Genomic DNA, 26804 nt, shown 5'->3' with positions numbered 1-26804 from the left:
CGTGCCATTCACTGGATATTCCTGACTGGTTGGAGACCAGCTCATTCCCACAGAAAAGTACCAGCAGCAAGCTAAGGAGATAGTGGCCTCTGTCATCATGAAGGAGTTTGCTCGTTGTCTAGGGGACCGAACACTGCTGTTGTCTACCTTGTGAACATTGTGTTGAAGCTTGCGAGGATTAAGAGGTTACATTGGCGAGTCTGGTTTTTATACTAACGATCTTACTGTTTTTATATTTTTAAATGAGCACACACAGACCGTGGTTTCTGCAGCAGCGCATCCAGGCCGGGATAGTGGCGGAGAAATTGCTGTACCATCAGGTAAAGGATGCAAGACATGCAAGGCATGTGTCTGAGGTTGCACCGGTGTGTGAGGTTGCCCCGGCATAGGGTCGCCACCAGGTTTGCACCGTTATTGCACACGACCTTCCCTTGCTCCAGGTTCAGTGGAGACAGCCATTGCTCAAACTCGGCCTGGAGAGCTGTCCACAACTCTTCAGCTGTATGACTGTGATCTCCAAGGCATATTCATTTTAACACTGCCTGATTGCGGTGAACCATGGCTGCGCAGTACGGAGGTGGGGGGATTCTTTCTGCACTGTTGGAACATGTGTCTCTTTAAGGCAGAGGCTGAGGGCGCAGATGGAGGCCCTAGAGGAGGCACAGGCATCGGACGAAGTGTTAGATATAGAGGTTTGTCCCACAAGCCTTGAGGATTCCAACACTTGCTGTCTAGGGACACCTTGATGTCTAGTGGTCCAGTTCTCCATCCCCTGGTGTGTAGTAATTTAGTTCTCCAACCATAGCTGTTTAGTAGTTTAGTTTTCCAATCCCTGTTGTCTGTTAGTTTAGTTCTTCATGTTCTGGTGTGCATTTGTTTCATTCTCCAACCTTAGCTGTTTAGTAGTTTAGTTCTCCAATCCCTGTTGTCTGTTAGTTTGGTTCTCCATCTTCTGGTGTCTAGTGGTTTAGTTCTCCATCCCCTGGTGTATATTACTTTAGTTCTCCAACCCTAGCTGTTTAGTAGTTTAGTTTTCCAACCCCTGCTGTATATTAGTTTAGTTCTCCATGTTCTCATGTGTACTTGTTTCATTCTCCAACCCATCCATGCACACCCCCAGGGGTTAATGTCTGATGACGAGGGTTTGGATTCTGTTTGGATCCTACTTCGTCCGGGCCTGGATCAACTGAAAAAAAATTTGGGCATTGCTACACATGCTTTCCCCCTCTCTTGAGTCTGTGAAGCTTTGTATCACACCTCTGATTCCCCGGAATAGAATGTGTGAACAGCTCTGCAGACTCGCCCATTTCTAGTTCCCCACAGTCAGTTGAGCAGTTGGAGATGGAGAGTTGTGACGCGGGGGAAAACAAGGTAATTGGGTTGCCACCTCTGAGGACTGTACTATGTGTGATGTTAAAATGGAGGAAGAAGAGCAGAGGCCACTTGATACCACGCTTGTCATCCACTGGAGCACATATTCTTTCTGACCCTCATCTACAAAGCGTACCGCTGTCTCTGCATCACCGACTTGGCCCTAGCTTGGATCTCTTCATACCTGACCGACCGGACATTCAGTGTCTCCCACTCACACACCACCTCTACCTCTTGTCGGTGTCCCCCAAGATTCAGTTCTAGGACCCCTGCTCTTCTCCATCTACACTTTCGGCCTGGGACAGCTCCTACAGTCTCAAGGCTTTTAGTATCACCTCTATGTTGATGACACACAGATCTACCTCTCTGGACCTGATATCTCCTCCATACTAACCAGAATCCCACAATGTCTGTCCGCTATTTCAGCTTTCTTCTCTGCTAGATTTATAAAACTTTACATGGTTAAAGCCAAATTCATCATCTTTCCACCATCTCATTCACCCCCCCCAACTGGCCTATCCATCAAAGTCAATGGCTGCCCACTCTGATCTGTCCTTCAAACGTCAGATCCAAGATCTTTCCACTTGCTGCCGACTACAACTCCAAAATATCTCCAGTATCCACACATTCCTCAACTATGAATCTACAAAAACACCAGTGCATGACCTCATCCTCTCCCGCCTCGATTACTGCAAGCTCCTACTCGATGCCCTCCCTTCTACTACTCTCGCACCCCTCCAATCTATCCTAAACTGTGCAGGCCGGCTAATCCACATGACATCCCGCTATTCCCCGGCTTCTCTCCTCTCTCTGTCAATCCCTGCGCTGGCTCCCCGTTGCCCAGAGACTCCAGTTGAAAAACCTAAGTTTGGCATACCAAGCCATCGAAAACCTGTCTCCTCCATACATGTGTGACCTAGTCTCCCTGCACTCAACCGCCCATCCTTCCAAGATCTTCTCTACTTCCCTCTTATCTCTTCTTGCCACAATCGCATACAAGATTTGTCCCGTACTTCTCCCCTACTGGGTAACTCTGTACCCCAACACATCAGACTGTTGCCTTCCCTGGAAACCTTGAAAAGGAAGCTGAAGACCCACCCCTTCCGACAAACCTACAACCTGCAGTAACCCTCGCTCCATGACCAGCTCTACCCTCACCTACTGTATCCTCACCCATCCCTTGTAGACTGTGAGCCCTCGCAGGCAGGGTCCTCTCTCCTCTTGTACGAGTCAGTGACTTCTTTTCACATGTAAAGCGCCACAGAATAAATGTCAATTGATGGCACTTTCCTGGTGTCTGCCCCTAATTTGATGCGTTTTGGCAGCTTTTGGACCAGTTTGAAGGTGTTGTGTATGCTTTTGTTGTTGCCCCCCATTGAATCCTATGACGTTCGTCAATGTTCGGCGAATTTTGCAAATTCGACAATCGTAATCTGACCCGAACATTGAAACATTCGCTCATCTCTGCTCACTAACATATCCCGAACAGGAACACATACATTCTGATCAGAGGCATAAGTAAAGTCTGATGGGCCTGGTGCAAGATTTGGACTATCCCCCACCCAGGAAAAAATAAATAAATAAATAAATAAATAAAATATATGTATATATATATATAGATAGATAGATATATGACTTCCATCTGGTATATATGTCCCTCATCATGGTCCCTTATCTTAGAGCCCCATACTGGTATATATCCCCCATTCTGGTGCTGTTCTTTACTGTATAGAAAAAAAAGCAAAGCATTACACTCCCCAGGGGTGAACACAGAAGTCATAGTTCCCCATAGTCCCCCCTACAGTATTATGCTCCTACTTATAGTATAATGCACTCCCCATACTCCTCCATACACTATAATGAACCCCATAGTACTCCATACAGTATAATGCACAGCCCATAGTCCTCCCTATTGTATAATGCACTCCCTATACTCCTCCATATAGTATAATGCACCCTCAATAATCCACCATACAGAATAATGCACACCCTATAGTCATGCATGTAGTATAATGCACAGCCTATAGTCCTCTGTATAGTATAATGCACAGCCCATTCTAAAATATGTTCCCCATCCTGGTATTCGGACCTCATCCAGGACCCCATCCTGGTATATGGCCCTCATCCTGGTATGTATTCCCCATCCTGGTGTATGGCCCTCGTCTTGGTATTTGGCCCCATCCTAGAATATGGCCCTCATCCTGGTATATGTCCCCCATCCTGGTATATGGCCCTCACCCTGGGCCCCCATCCTGATATATGGCCCCGCTGTTGGTCAATACACAGAAAAAAACAATAAACGCTCCTACTCACCTTCCTAGCACTCACCATGCTGTGCGGCGTCCACATCTGAAGCTGGCAGCTGATTTTGGTTGATTTTGACAGGAGCACATAACGTCACTGCCATGCACCCCCGGACGCCTCTGATTGGCCAGCAGCATATATTGCGGAGCACGGATCCGGCAAGTTTTTGCGCTGCAATACACTTCAGCTGAATATGTGTTCGAGGATGCACATTCAGCTGAAATAGGGGCTGGCACCGGCGGGCCCCTTGTCCGCCGGATACGTTACGGCCCTGATTCTGATGTTCTATTGTATACCTGGCAGGAGCCAATATATTGTGATGCCTTCACGATTATATACCACCAGGAGCCCTTACATTATAGTGTCTTTAACAGTGAAACGGCTAGAATGTATGGGCTGCAGTCAAGACCTGGATGGAGACATTCTGATAGCTTCATTAACATATACCTGGGAAGAGATCATAGATTCTGCTGCCTCCAATAATATATACTTATCAGGAGCCCATACATTCTCCTGCCTCCAATAATATATACCTGACAGGAGCCCATAGATTCTCCTGCCTCCAATAATATATACCTGACAGGAGCCCATACATTCTGCTGCCTCCAATAATATATACTTATCAGGAGCCCATACATTCTCCTGCCTCCAATAATATATACCTGACAGGAGCCCATAGATTCTCCTGCCTCCAATAATATATACCTGACAGGAGCCCATACATTCTGCTATCTTCCAGAATGTATGGGCTCCTTCCAGGTCCTCACTACAGCCCATACATTCTAGCTGGCTCACTAGTGAAGACGCTAGAATGTATGGGCTCCTTCCAGGTCCTGACTGCAGGACCTGGAAGGAGCCCATACATTCTAGCGTCTTCACTAGTGAGCCAACTAGAATGTATGGGCTGTAGTCAGGACCTGACAGGAGCCCATACATTCTCATGCCTCCATTAATATATACCTGACAGGAGCCCATACATTCTGCTGCCTCCAATGATATATACCTGACAGGAGCCCATACATTCTCCTGCCTCCAATAATATATACCTGACAGGAGCCCATACATTCTGCTGCCTCCAATAATATATACCTGACAGGAGCCCATAGAGTCTGCTGCCTCCAATAATATATACCTGACAGGAGCCCATAGATTCTGCTGCCTCCAATAATATATACCTGACAGGAGCCCATACATTCTCCTGTCTCCAATAATATATACCTGACAGGAGCCCATAGATTCTGCTGCCTCCAATAATATATACCTGACAGGAGCCCATACACTCTGCTGCCTCCAATAATATATACCTGACAGGAGCCCATACATTCTACTGCCTCCAATAATATATACCTGACAGGAGCCCATACATTCTGCTGCCTCCAATAATATATACCTGACAGGAGCCCATACACTCTGCTATCTTCCAGAATGTATGGGCTCCTTCCAGGTCCTGACTACAGCCCATACATTCTAGCTGGCTCACTAGTGAAGACGCTAGAATGTATGGGCTCCTTCCAGGTACTGCAGGTCCTGACTACAGCCCATACATTCTAGCTGGCTCATTAGTGAAGACGCTAGAATGTATGGGCTCCTTCCAGGTCCTGACTTCAGGACCTGGAAGGAGCCCATACATTCTAGCGTCTTCACTAGTGAGCCAGCTAGAATGTATGGGCTGCAGTCAGGACCAGGAAGGAGCCCATACATTCTAGCGTCTTCACTAGTGAGCCAGCTAGAATGTATGGGCTGCAGTCAGGACCTGGAAGTAGCCCATACATTCTAGCGTCTTCACTAGTGAGCCAGCTAGAATGTATGGGCTGTAGTCAGGACCTGACAGGTGCCCATAGATTCTGCTGCCTCCAATAATATATACCTGACAGGAGTCCATACATTCTCCTGCCTCCAATAATATATACCTGACAGGAGCCCATAGATTCTCCTGCTTCCAATAATATATACCTGACAGGAGCCCATACATTCTCCTGTCTCCAATAATATATACCTGACAGGAGCCCATAGATTCTGCTGCCTCCAATAATATATACCTGACAGGAGCCCATAGATTCTCCTGTCTCCAATAATATATACCTGACAGGTGCCCATAGATTCTCCTGTCTCCAATAATATATACCTGACAGGAGCCCATAGATTCTCCTGTCTCCAATAATATATACCTGACAGGAGCCCATACATTCTCCTGCCTCCAATAATATATACCTGACAGGAGCCCATACATTCTCCTGCCTCCAGTAATATATACCTGACAGGAGCCCATACATTCTCCTGTCTCCAATAATATATACCTGACAGAAGCCCATAGATTCTCCTGTCTCCAATAATATATACCTGACAGGAGCCCATACATTCTCCTGCCTCCAATAATATATACCTGACAGGAGCCCATAGATTCTGCTGCCTCCAATAATATATACCTGACAGGAGCCCATACATTCTCCTGCCTCCAATAATATATACCTGACAGGAGCCCATAGATTCTGCTGCCTCCAATAATATATACCTGACAGGAGCCCATACATTCTGCTGCCTCCAATAATATATAACTGACAGGAGCCCATACACCCTGCTGCCTCCAATAATATATACCTGACTGGAGCCCATACATTCTCCTGCCTCCAATAATATATACCTGACAGGAGCCCATAGATTCTGCTGCATCCAATAATATATACCTGACAGGAGCCCATACATTCTGCTGCCTCCAATAATATATACCTGACAGGAGCCCATAGATTCTGCTGCCTCCAATAATATATACCTGACAGGAGCCCATACATTCTGCTGCCTCCAATAATATATACCCGACAGGAGCCCATACATTCTCGTGCCTCCAATAATATATACCCGACAGAAGCCCATACATTCTCCTGTCTCCAATAATATATACCCGACAGGAGCCCATACATTCTGCTGCCTCCAATAATATATACCTGACAGGAGCCCATACATTCTGCTGCCTCCAATAATATATACCTGACAGGAGCCCATACATTCTGCTGCCTCCAAAAATATATACCTGACAGGAGCCCATACATTCTGCTGCCTCCAATAATATATACCTGACAGGAGCCCATACATTCTGCTATCTTCCAGAATGTATGGGCTCCTTCCAGGTACTGCAGGTCCTGACTACAACCCATACATTCTAGCTGGCTCAACCCACCTGCAGAGCCGCCACCACATATATGGCTGCTCTGTGCGCACAGGACCTGTGATGAGGTCACAGGAGGGGAGGAGTCAGGGGTCACATGATCAGGGGCCTCAGTGGATGCAGGACTCTGCTGTGCTGGTTGTCATGGTGCTGGATGAGCTGAAGTTTATGTGTGGGGTGAGGAGGGGTTTACAGTGTGGATGTAGCAGAGCCGCGTGTGTACGAGGTGTACGGAGCAGAGCCGCGTGTGTACGAGGCGTACGGAGCGGAGCCGCGTGTGTACGAGGCGTACGGAGCAGAGCCGCGTGTGTACGAGGCGTACGGAGCGGAGCCGCGTGTGTACGAGGCGTACGGAGCGGAGCCGCGTGTGTACGAGGCGTACGGAGCGGAGCCGCGTGTGTACGAGGCGTACGGAGCGGAGCCGCGCGTGTACGAGGCGTACGGAGCGGAGCCGCGCGTGTACGAGGCGTACGGAGCGGAGCCGCGCGTGTACGAGGCGTACGGAGCGGAGCCGAGTGTGTACGAGGTGTGCGGAGCCGCGTGTGTACGAGGGGTACGGAGAAGAGCCGCGTGTGTACGAGGGGTACGGAGAAGAGCCGCGTGTGTACGAGGGGTACGGGGCGGAGCCGCGTGTGTACGAGGTGTACGGAGCGGAGCCGCGTGTGCACGAGGTGTACGGGGCGGAGCTGCGTGTGCACGAGGTGTACGGGGCGGAGCTGCGTGTGCACGAGGTGTACGGGGCGGAGCCGCTTGTGTACGAGGTGTATGGAGCGGAGCCGCATGTGTACGAGGTGTACGGAGCGGAGCCGTGTGTGCACGGGGCGTGTGTATGAGGGGTACGGGGCGGAGCCGCGTATGTACGAGGGGTACGGGGCGGAGCCGCGTATGTACGAGGGGTACGGGGCGGAGCCGCGTATGTACGAGGGGTACGGGGCGGAGACGCGTGTGTACGAGGGGTACGGGGCGGAGCCGCGTGTGTACGAGGCGTACGGAGCAGAGCCGCGCGTGTACGTGGCGTATGGAGCGGAGCTGTGTGTGTACAAGGTGTACGGAGCGGAGTCGCGTGTGTACAAGGTGTACGGAGCGGAGCAGTGTGTGTACGAGGTGTACGGGGCGGAGCCGCGTGTGCACGAGGTGTACGGGGCGGAGCCGCATGTGCACGAGGTGTACGGGGCGGAGCTGCTTGTGCACGAGGTGTACGGAGCGGAGCCCCGTGTGTACGAGGTGTACGAAGCGGAGCCCCGTGTGTACGAGGTGTACGGAGCGGAGCCGCGTGTGTACGAGGTGTACGGAGCGGAGCCGCGTGTGTACGAGGTGTACGGAGCGGAGCCATGTGTGTACGGGGCGGAGCCGTGTGTGTACGAGGTGTACGCGGCGGAGCCGCGTGTGTACGAGGTGTACGGAGCGGAGCCGCGTGTGTACGAGGTGTACGGGGTGGAGCCGCATGTGCATGAGGTGTACGGAGCGGAGCCATGTGTGTACGGGGCGGAGCCGTGTGTGTACGAGGTGTACGCGGCGGAGCCGCGTGTGTACGAGGTGTACGGAGCGGAGCCGCGTGTGTACGAGGTGTACGGAGCGGAGCCGCGTGTGTACGAGGTGTACGGAGCGGAGCCGCGTGTGTACGAGGTGTACGGAGCGGAGCCGCGTGTGTACGAGGTGTACGGAGCGGAGCTGTGTGTGTACGAGGTGTACGGAGTGGAGTCGCGTTTGTACAAGGTGTACGGAGAGGAGCAGTGTGTTTACAAGGTGTACGGAGCGGAGCCGCGTGTGTACAAGGTGTACGGGGCGGAGTCGCGTGTGTACAAGGTGTACGGAGAGGAGCAGTGTGTTTACAAGGTGTACTGAGCGGAGCCGTGTGTGTAAGAGGTGTACGAAGCGGAGCCGTGTGTGTACGAGGTGGACGGAGCGGAGCCGCGCGAGTACGAGGCGTACGTGTGACGGGGAGTGTGAGACGGAGCAGGCAGAGACTGCAGGTCGATGAACAATCCAACTACCTTTATTGATACTGGGAGAATATAACACCAAACAAATATATGGTTCATTAGTCTTCAAGGTGGCTACATGAAAAAGGACAAATCCGGGGGTGTCACCCGGTAATCCAACGCCAAGGAAAATACAACGTGTACGAGGAGTACGGAGCAGAGCCGTGCATGTGCGCAGCGGAGTCGGTCATGTACAAGGCGTACGGTGCTGAGCCGCGTGTGTACGAGGCGTACGGAGCAGAGCCGCGCGTGTACGTGGCGTATGGAGCGGAGCTGTGTGTGTACAAGGTGTACGGAGCGGAGTCGCGTGTGTACAAGGTGTACGGAGAGGAGCAGTGTGTTTACGAGGTGTACGGAGCGGAGCCGCGTGTGTACAAGGTGTACGGGGCGGAGCCGCGTGTGTACAAGGTGTACGGGGCGGAGTCGCGTGTGTACAAGGTGTACGGAGAGGAGCAGTGTGTTTACGAGGTGTACTGAGCGGAGCTTTGTGTGTAAGAGGTGTACGGAGTGGAGCCGTGTGTGTAAGAGGTGTACGGAGCGGGGCCGTGTGTGTACGAGGTGTAGTGAGCGGGGCCGTGTGTGTACAAGGTGTACGGAGCGGAGTCCCGTGTGTACGGAGAGGAGCCGTGTGTGTACGAAGCGGAGTCGTGTGTGTATGAGGTGTACGGAGCGGAGCCGTGTGTGTAAGAGGTGTACGGAGCGGAGCCGCGTGTGTACGAGGTGTAGTGAGCGGAGCCGCACGAGTGCGAGGTGTGCTAGCGGAGCCTCGCGTGTACGAGGCGTACGTGTGACGGGGAGTGTGAGACGGAGCAGGCAGAGACTGCAGGTCGATGAACAATGCAACTACCTTTATTGATACTGGGAGAATATAACACCAAACAAATATATGGTTCATTAGTCTTCAAGGTGGCTACACAAAAAAGGACAAATCCGGGGGCGTCACCCGATAATCCGACGCCAAGGAAAATACAATGTGTACGAGGAGTACGGAGCAGAGCCGTGCATGTACGCAGCGGAGTCGGTCATGTACGAGGCGTACGGTGCTGAGCCGCGCGTGTACGAGGCGTACGGAGCAGAGCCGCGCGTGTACGTGGCGTATGGAGCGGAGCTGTGTGTGTACAAGGTGTACGGAGCGGAGTCGCATGTGTACAAGGTGTACGGAGAGGAGCAGTGTGTTTACAAGGTGTACGGAGCGGAGCCGCGTGTGTACAAGGTGTACGGAGTGGAGTCGCGTGTGTACAAGGTGTACAGAGAGGAGCAGTGTGTTTACGAGGTGTACTGAGCGGAGCTGTGTGTGTAAGAGGTGTGTAAGAGGTGTACGGAGCGGAGCCGTGTGTGTAAGAGGTGTACGGAGCGGAGCCGTGTGTGTAAGAGGTGTACGGAGCGGAGCCGTGTGTGTAAGAGGTGTACGGAGCGGAGCCGCGTGTGTAAGAGGTGTACGGAGCAGAGCCATGTGTGTACGGGGCGGAGCCGTGTGTGTACAAGGTGTACGGAGAGGAGCAGTGTGTTTACGAGGTGTATGGAGCGGAGCTGTGTGTGTAAGAGGTGTACGGAGCGGAGCAGGTGTGTACAAGGTGTACAGAGCGAAGCCACACGTGTACAAGCTTTGCGGAGCAGAGGTCGTGACTATAATCAGCTTTTGAGGTATAAATGGTTTTCTAACCTTGACCTTAGAGGGGCTTATTACAATTTGATTCACACCAAGAAGGGTGATGAGTGGAAAACGGTGTTGAAATTTTAAGGTGTTTTGTTGCGGCTCAGCAGGAGGACTGGTCTTCATTGTTACCTCTTGCTGAGTTCGCCTTTAACAGTCGGATCAATCAGATCACTGCTGGAACCTTATCCTTTTTTTGTAATTATAGTTTTCATCCCCATTTTGTTGACTTTTCTTAAATAAGTTCTGAATGTCCTGGGGTGGAGATCGCCATACAGTAACATGAGGATGTTACATAGGTTGACCTAAGTCCATCAAGTTCAACCTTTCTCCACCAATTATACATTTGTTGTCATTAAATTATCTATAACCCATGATATTTTGTGTACTGAGTAAATCATCCAGCCCTTTTTTAAAAGTTGTTATAGTGTCTGTCATTACTACTTCTTGTAGTAGGGCATTCCACAGTCTCACTGCCCTGAATGGAAAGAACCCTTTCCTGTTTTCCGGAATTGCCATGATTCCACCTGTAATGAGTGTCCCCTAGTCCTTAGTATGGTCTTTGCAAGGAATAAGTCAGCTACAGATTGTCGCCATTGTGCTCTCCAGAGGCCCCCCAGCATCCCCTAGCAATGAGAGGAAATCATCGGCATACAATGCCACTTTCTCTTCCTAGGTCCCATATTTAAATATATTTATCTCAAACATTTTACTAATTCCTGCAGCAAGAGGTTCAATTTCTATTGCAAACATCAAGAGAGACAGGGGGCACCCTTGTCTTGTACCTCTGTGCAACAAAAATTGATTAGACAAAGAGCCATTCACTCTTATTTTGTCCTTTGGGTCTGAATAAAGCAATTGCCCCCATTTTATGAATTTGTCACCAAAACCCATCTGCTGCAAAGTAGCCCACAAATATTGCCATTCTACACTGTCAAAGGCCTTAGTGACGTCTAAAGACAGGATCACCCTTTGACCAATATTATCAGCCCTTGCTTGCATATTAACATAAAGCCGTCTGAGATTCATCATGGTGGATATATTGGGCATACACCCAGACTGATCGGGGCGTATTATTATTGAGGAGATTACTTTTGAGAGTCTGTTAGCAAGTTTGACATCTACTGTTAAAAGAGAGAGATGGGTCTATAGGATGCCGACAAGCTTGGGTCCTTGCCTTGTTTAGCTAACACTGTAATTATGGCTTCCTGCATGGACGTGGGCAATGATCCCCCTTCAAAACATGAATTATATACCTCCAATAACACTGGTAGTAATACTTCCTTATATCTCTTATATACTTCCACTGGAAGACCTTCCATTCCCGCTGCTTTATTGTTGGCCATTGAGCTCAGTGCCCATTCCAGCTCTTCTACATCAACTGGTTCATTTAATAAATTACAAGAGTTTAACCACTTTCCAATGTGTGTCGTAATAGTACGATACACGTCAGCTACCTCCCTTTGGTGCGGGCTTTGGCGCTGAGCCTGCACCTTTCTGGGCACATGACAACTGATCTGTACAGCTGATATGTGCCCGCAACAGCCACGGGTGGAATCATGTTCCACTCGTGGCTGTTAACTTCCGTATTTTTCAGACTATAAGACGCACCCCAAATTTTGGGGTGGAAAATAGGAAAAAAATAATTTATATAAGATGGGGTCCATCTTATAGTCTGATTAGGTATCTTACCTGGTAGGTGGTGGAGCAGGATCGCAGGTCCCTCCGTTCCCTGCCTCAGGAACCCGGCGGCAGCAGAAGAGGTGAGATGCCGGTGTCTGGTTGGGGCCTGTGGACAAGCCTGGGGCCTGTGGACTGGACTGGCCTGGGGCCTGTGGACTGGACTGGCCTGTGGACTGGACTAGCCTGGGGCCTGTGGACTGGACTGGCCTGGCTTGGGGCCTGTGGACTGGACTGGCCTGGGGCCTGTGGACTGGCCTGGCCTGGGGCCTGTGGACTAGACTAGCCTGGGGCCTGTGGACTGGACTGGACTGGGGCCTGTGATCGACGGTGAGGCAGAGGAGCCGGGGCCTCTGCCGGGCTGTGAGTGGTTTCCGGCGATGCGGCAGAGCAGCGTGTGCGGTTTCCGGCGGCCTGAGGTTGTGATCTACAGGAAAACGGCCGCCGGAGCTCCGGGTCGGCGCATGCGCCGGCTCCGGCGGCCATTTTCCCGTGGATTACAGCCTCGGGAAGATGGCCGCGTCCACCGGAAGCCGCACCCGGACACCGCTCACAGCCCGTCAGAGGCCCCGGCTCCTCTGCCTCATCGCCGGACGCCACTCACAGCCTGGCACAGGCCCCGGCTCCTCTGCTTCACCACCCGACACCAGCACAGGTACAGGCCCCGGCTCCAGCCGCATCTCACCTCTGCCGCCGCCGGAGGACCCTGCGATCCCCGCTCCACCACCACCGGTAAAGTACCGTTCGGACCATAAGACGCACCCCCCATTTTCCTTCCAAATTTTGGGGGGAAAAAGTGCGTCTTATGGTCCGAAAAATACGGTACTTAACCCGGTGTATGCAGGAGACCCCTGCAATTGTCATTGCCAGATTGCTACGAGAGCTGCCCAGCGGTCGGCACTCATAGCAAGTGGGCTACACACAGGCGATCTGATCATCGCCTGTGTGTAGTACTGGCAATCAGACAATTGCAGCTTCTAGTCTCCCATGGAGACTATTGAAGCATGCAAAAAATATAAGTTTTTAAAAATATAAAGTTTAAATCACCCCCCCTTCACCCCATTCAAAATAAAACAATAAAAAAAATCACACACACACATATTTGGTATTGCCGCTTTCAGAATCGCCCAATCTATCAATATAAAAAAAAAGAATTAACTCGATCAGTAAATGGTGCAACTAAAAAAAAAATTCAAAATGACAGAATTAAGTTTTTTTGGTCGCCGCAACATTGCAATAAAATGCAATAACGGGCGATCAAAACATCGGATCTACCCCAAAATGGGATAAATAAAAATATCAGATGGGCGCACAAAAAAATAAGCCCTCATCCGGCCCGAGATCCCGAAAAATAAAGACGCTACGGGTCTCGGAAAATGGCACCATTTTTTTTTTTTTTTTAACAAACTTTGGATTTTTTTTTCCATCACTTAAATAAAAAAGAATCTATACTTGTTTGGTATCTCCAAACTTGTAATGACCTGGAGAATCATAATCGCAGATCAGTTTTAGCATTTAGGGAACATGGTAAAAAAAAAAAAAACAACTGTGGAATTGCACTTTTTTTTGCAATCTCACCACACTTGGAATTTTTTTCCCGTTTCCCTGTAAACTATATGGTAAAACCAGTGGTGTCGTTCAAAAGTACAACTTATCCTGCAAAAAATAAGCTCTCATATGGCCATATTGACTTAAAAAATAAAAAAGTTATGGCTCTGGGAAGAAGGGGAGCAAAAAACGAAAACGCAAAAACGGAAAATGGCCTGGTCATGAAGGGGTTCAGAAAGGACTTGGCGCTGAGCTTTATCTAGGAAGGTCTGGGTCTATTCTTCTGAGGGTTAAACCTGAGAAGTATACAGCTTTGCATAGTATTCCTCCAACACTTTCAGTATCACATTACGATCCCTGCAGACTGGATATAAAGGAGGAGTCTCTCTGAGCGGCAGCTATCACAGATTATAAGTGACCTGCTTTTTCCCCCCTCTTCACAATATTGCATCTTATGAAACAGCTTCTTTCTTCCTGCAGCTGCAATGTTACTTGATTCAGCATGTCCTGAGCGGCTTTCAGTCTGTTTGTCACTCCAGGTGTGGGAAAGACTAGAGCAACACAGAGGGGAAAGGGAGTCCAGACACTAGGAAAGGGGGGAGTGGAGACCTCCTAGTCTGGTCTAGCGTGTAACATCTCTGGCGGCGTGCTTGCATGGCTTACCATCTCCCACCATGCAAGACCGCAATCTTACCTTTCAGGCCAGGCTGCACACTTTTTCTCCCGTACCTGCTGTTTGTATGTCTCTTGTCTGCTGGCTTAGGGCGTCGGCGCTGTTGCTTTCTGATTCTTAAAGCCACAGTGTGCGCAGTCCTAATGCGTCCCCAGCCTATTGCTGTGAGTCACTGGATACTTAAACCCCCTCCACCCAGTAGGAGGTGCCTGAGCAACACTTTCTTAGAGTCTGTTTTGTGCAACTGTGAGTTGCCAGGTCCTGTCCTGACTCTAGTCTGTCTGCCACCCTGGGGGCTGAGTACCCAGGGCCTCTACCTGTACCTGTGACTTCTAGTCAGTTTCTGCCACCCTGGGGGCTGAGTTCCCAGGCTCGTTCCTGTATCTTGTTCCTGGTTCAGATCCTGTCTGAACAGTGTCCTAGTCCGTCACTTGTTTGTCTCTATGTCTGTATCGTCCCTCTTTCCTGCAGTATCTGAACCTGCACCTAACTCCAATTCGTTGTCTCTGTACTTCTGTTTGTGAGTCTTGTGTCCACTCGCTACTTCATTGTAAGTACCTTGTGTGTATCTGGTTCTGCTCGTTCTGTTTCCCTCCCTCTGTATCTATCTCCTGTGTTCCAGCTATCTTCTTGTGTTTTCCAGTCTGTTTCATGTGAATTGAGCCCTGTCCTGTCTACCACATCTGCGGGTTTTGCTCTGCTTTGCTTGCTCACCGCACCTGCGGTTTTGCTCTGCTTGTTCACCGCATCTGCGGTTTTGCTCTGCTTTGCTAGTTCACCGCATCTGCGGTTTTGCTCTGCTTTGCTTGTTCACCGCATCAGCGGGTTTTGCTCTGCTTTGCTTGTTCACCGCATCTGCGGGTTTTGCTCCGCTCTGCTTGTCTACCGCACCTGCGGCTCTGTTACTGTATCCCAGTCTGTACTGGTCCCTATCCTGCCTACGTTTCTACTTGCCAGTACCCGCCTGCCTGCATGTCAGCCGTGCCTCCCTGTGCCCACCTGTCTGCATGCCAGCGGTGCCTGCCAGTGCCCACCTGTCTTCATACCAGCTGTGCCTGTCAATATCCACCTGTCTGCATACCAGCCGTGCCTGTCAGTACCCACCAGTCAATATGCCAGTTTAACCTGCCTGTTCCTGCATTCCCCAGTGTGACCGGGGTCTGACCTGGAGTAGCACCTGGTCCCTCTACTCGGTTCCTCCCTGGTTCACGGAGTCGACTGAGCCGCCATGTGACCTTGGTCGGATCGGGTTGATACTTAGTTATGCCCCTCCAGTCACTCCTCGGTTCATGGTACAGTCTGCCCGGGCGTGCGCGTAACATAGCGTCACCCTGTCTCAACTACCGTCCCTATATTGGCTCTTAACCAATCGCTGCACACGTGTCTCGCCCTGTATTTCGCTGATGTAAGGCTAGGGATGGGAGGACATGAGCACTAGTCAATCTCCACTGAACTCTATAGACAACAAGGGTAGAGCAACAGGGAGATTGCTTAGCTTTAGATGATTCCAGACAAATGCGCACTGGGCCTCAAGCTCCAGAGAAGACAAAATACTGCTCTTGCTAAGCCTTCACAAGTAGAAATGAATATAGCCGACACCTCCCTCCCTAATTAGCCAGAGGGAGGTAACCGCTGGGTCCTAAAGGCAGCCTCTCATCTAAGAAGATATCTGTAATGACAAACATAGAGATCTCCTGCAACCAACTGCAGGGTGACTCTCTGTCACTTTTGACATACCCGTGACAGTAACCCCCCCTCTATGAGTGGCCTCCGGACACTCAGGACCGTGTTTCTCAGGAAAAGAGGTGTGGAATGAGCAAACCAATCTAGAAGTGTTCACCTCTGACGCTGAAACCCACATCCTCTCCCCTGGACCATAGCCTTTCCAGTCCACCAAGTATTGTAGAGAACGATGTTGGAGACGAGGATTTACAATCCTCGAAATCTGGAACTCCATATTACCATCAACCATTACTGGGGGCGTTGGTAGAGGTGAGGGCTCAAGAAGTTCCACATACTTTTTGAGTAAGGACCTGTGGAACACATTGTGAACCTTAAGGGCCTGAGGAAGTTCAAGACAAAACGCTGCTCGGTTAATGACGGCGGTTATTTTATAGGGACAAATATACCTAGGTCCCAGCTTCTAAGAAGAAACTTTTAATCTTATATTCCTGGTAACAACCACACAAAGTCATTCACATTCAGGTCCGGACCTGGCAAGCGTTTTCTGTCAGCCAAACATTTATACCTGTCTCCCATGATCTTTAAATTACTCAGCACACCCTGCCATACTGAGGAGAGCTACAAAGCAAACCGTTCCTCCTCAGGAACTCCTGAAGCTCCTCCCCCACTAAAGGTACCAAAATATGGGTGATAACCGTATGCACCTGAAGAAAGGTGACCTGCCAGTGGATTCTTGACGATGATTATTAATGGCAAATTCTGCCATCGGTAAGTAGGATGCCCACTCCTGATTTTCAGAGACGAAACACCTCAGGTAGGTCTCCAAATTCTGATTGACACACTCGGTCTGACTTTTCGACTGAGGGTGGAAGGCAGAGGAAAAGGAGAGCTGCACCCCCATTTGAGAACAGAATGCCTTCCAGAACTTGGAAACATACTGGGTCCCCCGATCTGACACCACATCGGAGGGAACCCCGTGAAGCTTCACAATCTCATTTATGAACACCTGAACAAGTGTTTTGCCATTTGAAAGTGCAGGCAATGTGATGAAGTGAGCCATTTTACTGAACCTATCTACTACCACCAAAACCACCGGTTTGCCTGCAGAAACCGGTAGGTTAGTAATAAAATCCATGGACAAATGTGTCCATGGCCTACTAGGGATATGTAGCGGAAGAAGGGTACCAGACGGATGGGTATGCGAAACCTTAGAACACGCGCAAATACTACAAGCAGCTTTGTGTTCAATCACATCCCGATGCAACCCCGGCCACCACAAACGACGAGAGAGGAGGTCCGCGGTTGCCTTACAACGTGGATGCCCAGCAAGCACAGAGTTATGATGTTCCTTAATTACTTTGCGGCGCAGATCAGATGGTACAAATAACTTTCCTGAAGGACAGGAGGCAGGGGCGTCCCCCTGTGCCTCCAACACCTCACCCTCCAGTTCAGGATAAAGTGCCAAAATGACCACCCCTTTCTGTAATATCGGGGCAGGGTTCTCATGGTCACCACCACCAGGGAAGCTCCAGGACTAAGCCTCAGCCTTGACATTTTTGATCCCTGGACGAAAAGTGACAACAAAATTGAATCTAGTAAAAAACAGGGACCATCTGGCTTGCCTAGGAACATTTAGCTGACTGGAGATATGACAGGTTCTTATGGTCAGTAATAACAGTAATAGGATGGACAGCCCCCTCCAACCAATGTCGCCATTTCTCGAATGCCAATTTGATCGACAAAAGTTCCCTATTACCCACGTCATAATTTCCGAAGACATTTTTTTAGAAAAGAAGGTGCATGGACGCCATTTACCAGGTGACAAACCCTGAGACAACACAGTCCCAACCGCGAGATCCGACGCATCAACCTCCACAATAAAGGTTTGAGAAACATCGGGTTGACTGAGTAGAGGTGCAGTGGCAAAATGATTCTTTAAGGAAGAAAAAGCCTGGAGGGAAGCATCCGACCATTTGGAAAAATCAGACCCCTTCTTAGTCATATCAGTAAGGGGTTTCATAATAACAGAGTAATTTTGAATGAATTTCCGGTAAAAATTAGTAAAGCCCAGAAAACGTTGTAGAGCCTTCAGGTTCTCAGGACATTCCCAGTCGAGGACTGCACAGATCTTCTCCGGATCCATCCGAAAACCCAAAGATGACAAGTACCCCAAAAACTGCACCTCCTGAACAGCGAAAACACATTTTTCTAGTTTGACATAAAGTTTGTTATCCCTTAATATCTGGAGCAACTGTTTAACATGCCCCCGATGAGTCTCAAAATCAGGTGAGTAAACCAAAATGTCGTCCAGATAGACCACCACAAACCTCCCCACCAAATGATGGAAAATATCATTTATGAAATGTTGGAATACAGCAGGTGCATTGGTCAAACCAAAGGGCATAACCAGACTCTCGAAATGTCCTTCGTGGGTATTGAACGAGGTCTTCCATTCGTCCCCTTCTTTGATTCTAACCAGCTTGTAGGCTCCCCTTAAATCCAACTTGGAGAATACCTTAGCTCCTACAACATGTCTGACAAAATCAGGAATCAGAGGAAGAGTATGGATCACGAATTGTAATTTGATTTAATTCCCAGAAATCTAAACAGGGACGTAGACCGCCATCTTTTTTCTTCACAAAGAAGAACCCTGCCACCACGGGCAAAGAAGAGAGCCCGATATGTCCCTTCTCCAGACTTTCTGCAATGAAATCCTTCATGGCTTGTCTCTCAGGACCAGAAAGATTATACAGTCTGGACTTAGGTAGTTTAGCGCCAGGGGTCAGGTTAATAGGACAGTCATAAGCACGATGAGGAGGCAAATCCTCACCCCCTCTCAGAAAAAATGTACTCAAAACCAGACAGAAAAGCAGGTAAAGATTCTGTAGAGACAGTAGCAAGGGAAATATCTAAACAGTTCTTCTGGCAGTAATCTCCCCATTCAATAATCTCCCCGGTTTGCTAATCCACAAACGGATTATGTTTAACAAGCCAAGGGATACCCAAGCCAATTGGTATGGGAAGATTGTCCAGGACGTAGCAAGGAATTATTTCACAATGAACTGACTCCAACCTCAGTTTTACGTTATGTACAATCTGAGTAAATGCTTTCTGTGCAAGTGGCGCTGAGTCAATTACAAAAATGGAAATAGGTTTATCTAAAGTACAGAAAACAAGTTATCTAAAGTACAGCAAACAAGTACAGAAACCTCCTCTCTCGTCGTTTTTGGTGGCCGGGGTTGCATCGGGATGTGATTGAACACAAAGCTGCTTGTAGTATTTGCGCGTGTTCTAAGGTTTCGCATACCCGTCCGTCTGGTACTCTTCTTCCGCTACATATCCCTAGTAGGCCATGGACACATTTGTCCATGGATTTTATTACTAACCTACCGGTTTCTGCAGGCAAACCGGTGGTTTTGGTGGTAGTAGATAGGTTCAGTAAAATGGCTCACTTCATCGCGTTGCCTGCACTTTCAAATGCCAAAACACTTGCTCAGGTGTTCCCTCAGATGTGGTGTCAGATCTGGGGACCCAGTTTGTTTCCAAGTTCTGGAAGGCATTCTGTTCTAGACTGGGGGTGCAGCTCTCCTTTTCCTCTGCCTTCCACCCTCAGTCGAAAAGTCAGACCGAATATGTCAATCAGAATTTGGAGACCTACCTGAGGTGTTTTCACAAACTCAGAATCCACCATGCTGACTCCGGCTTCACTGTCAACAAACACAGAAATTTTCTCAGTTTTGCTCTCTAGCACCACCTCTGCTGTCAGGACAAAGCGAGAACTGCAGTTTGGCCACAAATGCGCCCCTTGTTTATCCAACTCCATACTACCAAGAGTTAATCGAGTCTCCTTTTGTTTAGGAATTGAAGGACAGGTCCCATCAAAATGTCCCCTTTTCCTACAAAAAAAACATACGCATTTTTTCTTGCAAATCTTCGGGGAGATGTATGACGCAGAGACACCCCCCAACTGCATGGGTTCCTCCACCTCCACCAGCACTGGTTCATCCCCAGACCGCTTGCCTGGCAGAGGTACACAACCCCGACAAGAAGGCCCCGGAGAAGGTGGTCTCACCCGTCTATCCCGAAGGCGTCTATCAAGCCTCCAAGGACTCAGGGGTTTCGTATACTGCCAAGGCATCTTTCAACCTTTCAGTAAGCCCCTCACAAAATTGACTTCTAAGGCCTGAGTCATTCCATTTGGAATCCGTTGCCCGTCTACGGAATTCCTAACTGTACGTCTCCACTGACAGATTCCCCGATTGAAGGTGACTTAGCCTAGACTTACCCAAGGCGACTCGGTCAGGGTCATCATAGATGATGGCCAGAACCCCCCCAAAAACCTCCACAGACTGGAGACAAACCGAGTCCTGAGGCAAAGAAAACACCCAGGACTGAGGATCTCCCTGGAGTAGAGAGATCACAATTCCAACCCGTTTCACCTCATTTCGGAAGGAATAGGGACAAAGTTTTAGAATACAGTTTGCAGGCCTCCTTGAATTAAAAAAACTTGTCCCTACCTCCAGAAAACCTGTCCGGGAGGGCAATCTTGGGTTCAGGCTGGGCAGACCTATCTGGAGAGAATGCCATATTCGCGACCTGTAGCCGCTGATGCTGCTGCTGTACCTCACCGCGGGGGTCATTCACCTTCAGAGACAGCCTGTGCAGCCACTCTGCAAGCTCTGCAACTGAACCCATACCAAGGGAGAAAGGAAAAAAAAAGGTCCACACCCAAAAACACACAAAACGTGCTCAGCTGGCTCTAATGTCATACCAGGTGTGGGAAAGACTAGTGCAACACAGAGGGAAGAGGGAAAGGGAGCCCAGACACTAGGAAAAGGGGGGAGTGGAGACCTCCTAGTCTGGTCTAGCGTCACCCTGTCTCAACTACCGTCCCTATATTGGCTCTTAATCAATCGCCGCACGCGTGCCTCGCCCTCTCTTTCCCTGATGTAAGGCTAAGGATGAGAGGAGATGAGCACTCGATCTCCACTAAACTCTATAGACAACAAGGGTAGACAAACAGGGGGAGATTGCTTAGCTTTAGACGACTCCACACAAATGCGCACTCGGCCACAAGCTCCAGAGAGGACGAAGTACTGCTCTTGCTAAGCCTTCACAAGTAGAAATGAATATAGCCGGCACCTCCCTCTCAGACACACCAGGCATTTATACACCCAGTCAAGAGAGCTAATTAGCCAGAGGGAGGTAGCCGCTGCTTAGTCTGGGATTTAGCTGCTGAGATTTCTGTTATAAATATTCCTCTAAGTTCGGCCTTCATGACTTCCCATACATATAAAATAGAAGTTGTAATTTTATTAATCACAAGATACTCCTTTAGTCCCTCGACAATTTTCCCTTCAATGTCTATGTCATAGAAAATATTAAGAAAATGTTTTCTCTCCCCCTGAAGCCCCTCTCACCCCTCCCTTATCGACCATCTGTCATAGAAAAGAAGCTGTCTCTATGTAAATCGCAGCACGCAGGAGAGGTGGCAAACTCAAGTGCTCATTCAAATTAATATACAAGTGTATTTCCTAGTGGCACAGGCTTGTGAAATATACACCTAGATGAGAAGGACACAGTTCCTGGCTTCAAAAGAATTCTCTCTCACCCCCACGGTGTCCCCCTTTGGCTTAACAGAAATCTACAATCTGGCCAACACCGAGATGAAATATGGAATACCTGAAGTTCTATACTTCTGATAATAATGGGACACATATCTTTAGTGGCAGGGTCAGCTAAGGAACAATACGCTTATTTTTCCGTAGCTATATGCCCCTCCAGTGAGCTGTGGTGCAAAAGTACCAAAATAACGGACCGCAACTATGCCATGTATAGTCTCTAAGGAAAGGTAAATGTCCCCCCTTCGACATAAAGGACCCAGCCGAGGATGGGTCAGTACTCATTGCAGGGAGGCACTGGCGTACTGCCAATGGCGGAAGGCCACGCGACTGCTATGGGGCATAGCAGTCACCTGTACCGTGTACCCCCTGCATCAGGGCCCCCCTCCTGCACCCCCGCTCTGCTGCTTGATTGCCGCCACCGGCACTTCAGTCATGCCCTCGCGCAGTGCGCTGTGCAGCTGTGTCTTGTAGTAATGACAAGCCAGAGGTGACACTGCATCTTTAATTGTGCTTGTGTCGCCCCTGCCGTGTCATTACTACAAGACACAGCGCACTGCGCGTGGCCTTGTTGTCAAGGAATTGAACATTCTTATAAATTTGAATTCCCAGATTTTTCTCTCTCTGTCGTCCTTGAAATGACCTTTCAGTATTAAGACTTTTAGATCTGTCATACAGTGTCCCGGGCCAGAAAAATGTTTTCCCACAGGCGTGTCCAGTTCATTCTTAATTGTGTGTCTGTGTAAATTCATTCTCTTTGCAATTTTTGCATAGTTTCTCCAATATAAACTCTTTCCGGGCACCGTGTGCATTGTATCATGTACATGAAAAGACATCCATGATTTTGTAGTCCTGATTTATGCTTGGTATGCAGACTGTATTTGATGGTAATATGTAGGTACAAGTTTTGCATTATTTGTTTTTACATGGGAATGTGCCCGTCACTGATGGTGATGAGAGGACAATTCCTTAAGTTAAGTAGCTGTTTGTAGGAGAGAAGTAGTAGTTCTGGGAATATTTCTTTCAGTTTGTGGTCTCTGTGGAATATGGGTTGTAAATCAGCACCAATTTTCCTTAGGGTGTTCATGTGGGGGTTGTATGTGACCACAAGAGGCACATTGCTGTTGTCCTCCCTCTGTCCATAATCCATGAGGCTGCTTCTTGGGATTCTTGTAGCTCTGCGAATCTGTTCATCTATTATCAGTGGATGGTATCCTTGTTGTAGGAATGTATTCCTCAGTAATAGTAGCTGCAGTTTTCTGTCCTTGCTGTCTGAACAGATTTAAACGTACCTCAGAGCTTGACTGTAGATGATGGATTTTTTTGTGTGTCTTGGATGAAAGCTGTTCCATCTAAGAAATGCCAGATGTCCTATGGGTTTATGGTAAATTGATGTTTGTATGGTGTTGTCTTTGATGTATATGGTTGTGTCCAGAAAATGTATTTGGGATTTTGAGAAGTTGAGGGTGAGCTTGATGGTTGGGTGGAACCTGTTGAAGTTGTCGTGGAAGGTCAGCAGATCATCTTTTGAGCCTGTCCAGATTATTAGCAGATCATCAATGTAGCGGAAGTATGCTAAAGGTTTAATAGAGCAAGATGACAAAACTCCTCCTCTAATTTAGCCATAATTAGGTTAGCATATTGTGTGGACATTTTGCTTCTCATGGCACTGCCCATACATTGTTGGTAGAATTATTCCCAAAGGAGAAACAATTGTGATGGAGCACAAACTTGATGAATTGCAGAGTTGGTTCTGTGGCTAGATTGTTTTTGTTGTAGGAAATGTTTGCATGCTGCAATCCCATCCTCATGAGGAATTTTGGAGTAGAGAGACTTTACATCCATGGTGGCTAGTATTGTGTCCTACGGAAGTGGGCCCAGGGCTGACAATTTGTAGAGAATATCCATGGTGTCCTGGATATAGCTGGGTGTGCATCTCACCAGGGGTTTCAGAATGTTCTCCACCCAGCCTGAGATATTTTCAGTTAATGTTCCAATACCAGAAATGATTGGCCTCCCAGGTTACCTTCTTTATGTATTTTAGGTAACATGTAGAAGGTACCTAATTGGGGATTGTCTGGTATTAGTTCCAGTAGTGAGGATGAAGTAGAATCAAATCCATTGTTGTTAGTTCTTCTGTGTATTTCTTTGTTGGATCTTCCTGAAGTCGAGTGTAGTATTTTATATCCAAGAGTTGTCTGTGTGCTTGCAAATGGAGAGGCCGTTTGAATGTTTAATTATCTGGAGTCTGTCTGGTGGAGGTGTGAATTGTGTCCATGTAGTGAGTCATAAATCCAGTTGTTAGATTGAGTCCTGTTGTCAAGGAATTGAACATTCTTATCAATTTGAATTCCCAGATTTTCCTCTCTCTGTCGTCCTTGAAATGACCTTTCAGTATTAAGACTTTTAGATCTTTCATACAGTGTCCCAGGCCAGAAAAATGTTTTCCCACAGGCGTGTCCAGTTCATTCATAATTGTGTGTCTGTGTAAATTCATTCTCGTTTGCAGTTTTTGCATAGTTTCTCCAATATAACCTCCTTCCGGACACCTTGTACATTGTATCATGTACACCACATTTGAGGATGTACATGAAAAGACATCCATGATTTTGTAGTCCTGATTTGTGTTTGGTATGCAGACTGTATTTGATGGTAATATGTGGGTACAAGTTTTGCATTTTTCATTTTTACATGGGAATGTGCCGTCACTGGTGGATGAGAGGACACTTCTGACAAGGAGTGCTAGATGTTGTGCCTTGTGTCTTATGAATTCATTTGTAATATTGCATGAAGAAGGAGCCCTCTGCATATATGTATTTTTTCAGGCTTGCCAATAAAGGTATCACTCCGAGAATACTTTTGTCATTTTTGGGCATAAAAGTATTTATATCGAATTTTCTGGCTAACACTGTACCACAATATAACTTTGTATTGTACATCTTGCTAAAATTGAGAAATGTTTTTTTTTTTCCTGTTCAGAAAATTTCATTGCTGGGGATCATTTTATCGGCTGATGGGTTTAAGATGGATTCTGGGAAGGTGCCAGCCATAATACATTGGGTCCAATCTAAGGACCTGAAAGCGTTGCAACATTTTGAAGGATTCACCAACTATTATAAGAAATTCATTAGGGGTTTTTCTAAGATTGCTGAACCTCTTAATGACCTCACACATAAGGGGGCGGATTTCAAGGTTTGGCCTCCGGATGCTATGAGAGCTTTTGAAAAATTGAAGGAGTGTTTTATGTCTGCTCCTGTTCTAATCCGACCTGATCTCCATTATCCATTCATTGTAGAGGGGGATGCTTCGGAGGGAGGGGAGGGGCCTTTTTATCTCAGGGTTCCAAAACTTTCATCTGCTGAAATAAATTATGCTGTTGGGAATTGTAAGTTACTCGCTGTTAAATTATCCTTTAAGGAATGGAGACATTTTTTGGAGGGGGCAGTTCATCAAGTCACTGTGGTCACTGACCATAAGAATTTATCGTATATTGATCAGCTAATTGGACAGCTGCTAGACGGGCCAGATGGTCCTTATTTTTCTCTAGATTCAATTTCTCTATCACTTTCAGGCTGGAGTCCAAGAATGTGAAGGCTGTTCAAGTTCAGCTTCTCCTCCAGAACCTTCATCCTCCATTCTACCTAAGGGCATTGTGGTTTCTGTGATATCCTCAGAGTTGGAAGCTGAGATAAGTAAAGTCCAGTCGCTGGCTCCTTCTGCCACTCCTGGGTCCAAATTATTTGTAGTTGTGTACCTAAGATCGTGATTGTTGCAGGAGTTTCATGATTCCATCTTGAGTGGTCATCCTGAGGTCACAGCTATGCGGAAAGCTATTACTAGGCTTTTTTGGTGGCCGTCTATGAATAATAATATTAAAGATTTTTTATCCGCTTTTGAAGTTTGTGCATGCGCTTAAGTCTGTTTGCAGTGGACTCCATGGATTTCATCACAGATTTGCCTCTGTCCAGTGGGGAGACTATTCAGTGACTATTCCGGCGCAGCAGATCACTGTGTGAGGGCGCATGGCAGTTACGCCATGCGCGGCTCACACCGTGAGATCCCTGTCGGCAGCAGAGCTGGACGCAGTGCTGGAGCAGAGAGGAGGTGAGTATGATTGTTTATTTTTTTTCTGTGCAGCGTGACGGGGATCAGGGAGTGCTAAGCATACCAGGATGAGGGGGGCCATACATACAGGGATGAAGAGTGCCATACATACCAGAAAGAGGGATGAGGGGGGGCATACATACCAGTAAGAGGGATTATGGGGGCCATACATACAGGGTGTAAGGGTGCCATACATACCAGGAAGAGGGATGAGGGGGTGGGGCATACATACCGGGATGAGAAGGGCCATGCATACACAGATGAGGGGGGCCATACATACAGGGATGAGGCATGAGGGGGGCATACATACAGGGATGAAGGGGGCCATACATACAGGGATGAGGGGGCCATAAATACAGGGATGAGGGGGGCCATACATACCGGGATGAGGGGGGCCATACATACCGGGAAGAAGGCCATACAGTACAGACCAAAAGTTTGGACACACCTTCTCATTTAAAGATTTTTCTGTATTTTCATAACTATGAAAATTGTACATTCACACTGAAGGCATCAAAACTATGAATTAACACATGTGGAATCATATACTTAACAAAAAAGTGTGAAACAACTGAAAATATGTCTTATATTCTTCAAACTAGCCACCTTTTGCTTTGATGACTGCTTTGCACACTCTTGGCATTCTCTTGATGAGCTTCAAGAGGTAGTCACCGGAAATGGTTTTCACTTCACAGGTGTGCCCTGTCAGGTTTAATAAGTGGGAATTCTTGCCTTATAAATGGGGTTGGGACCATCAGTTGTGTTGTGCATAAGTCTGGTGGATACACAGCTGATAGTCCTACTGAATATACTGTTAGAATTTGTATTATGGCAAGACAAAAGCAGCTAAGTAAAGAAAAACAAGTGGCCAGCATTACTTTAAGAAATGAACGTCAGTCAGTCCGAAAAATTGGGCAAAGGTTGAAAGTGTCCCCAAGTGCAGTTGCAAAAACCATCAAGCGCTACAAAGAAACTGGCTCACATGAGGACCGCCCCAGGAAAAGAAGACCAAGAGTCACCT

The 26804-nt window shown here is 48.1% G+C and overlaps 2 protein-coding genes across 2 annotated transcripts in view; one reads left to right on the top strand and one right to left on the bottom strand.

The window, feature by feature from the left end:
- LOC141271760 (uncharacterized) overlaps positions 1-14517 on the bottom strand; it is a 54530-nt gene extending 40013 nt beyond the window's left edge. Inside the window, exon 1 of the mRNA XM_073681868.1 lies at positions 14397-14517. The gene's annotated coding sequence lies outside the window, so the exon portion shown is untranslated. The remainder of the gene's footprint in view (positions 1-14396) is intronic.
- The window catches only part of LOC141270496 (uncharacterized), a 462326-nt gene that overhangs the window by 176935 nt on the left and 258587 nt on the right, over positions 1-26804 (top strand). The window lies entirely within an intron of this gene.

Source organism: Phyllobates terribilis, unplaced genomic scaffold (assembly GCF_046119375.1).
Source record: "Phyllobates terribilis strain yellow unplaced genomic scaffold, ASM4611937v1 Scaffold_5__5_contigs__length_657084704, whole genome shotgun sequence".
Lineage (NCBI taxonomy): Eukaryota > Metazoa > Chordata > Amphibia > Anura > Dendrobatidae > Phyllobates > Phyllobates terribilis.
This window is presented reverse-complemented; position numbering and strand designations above follow the sequence as displayed.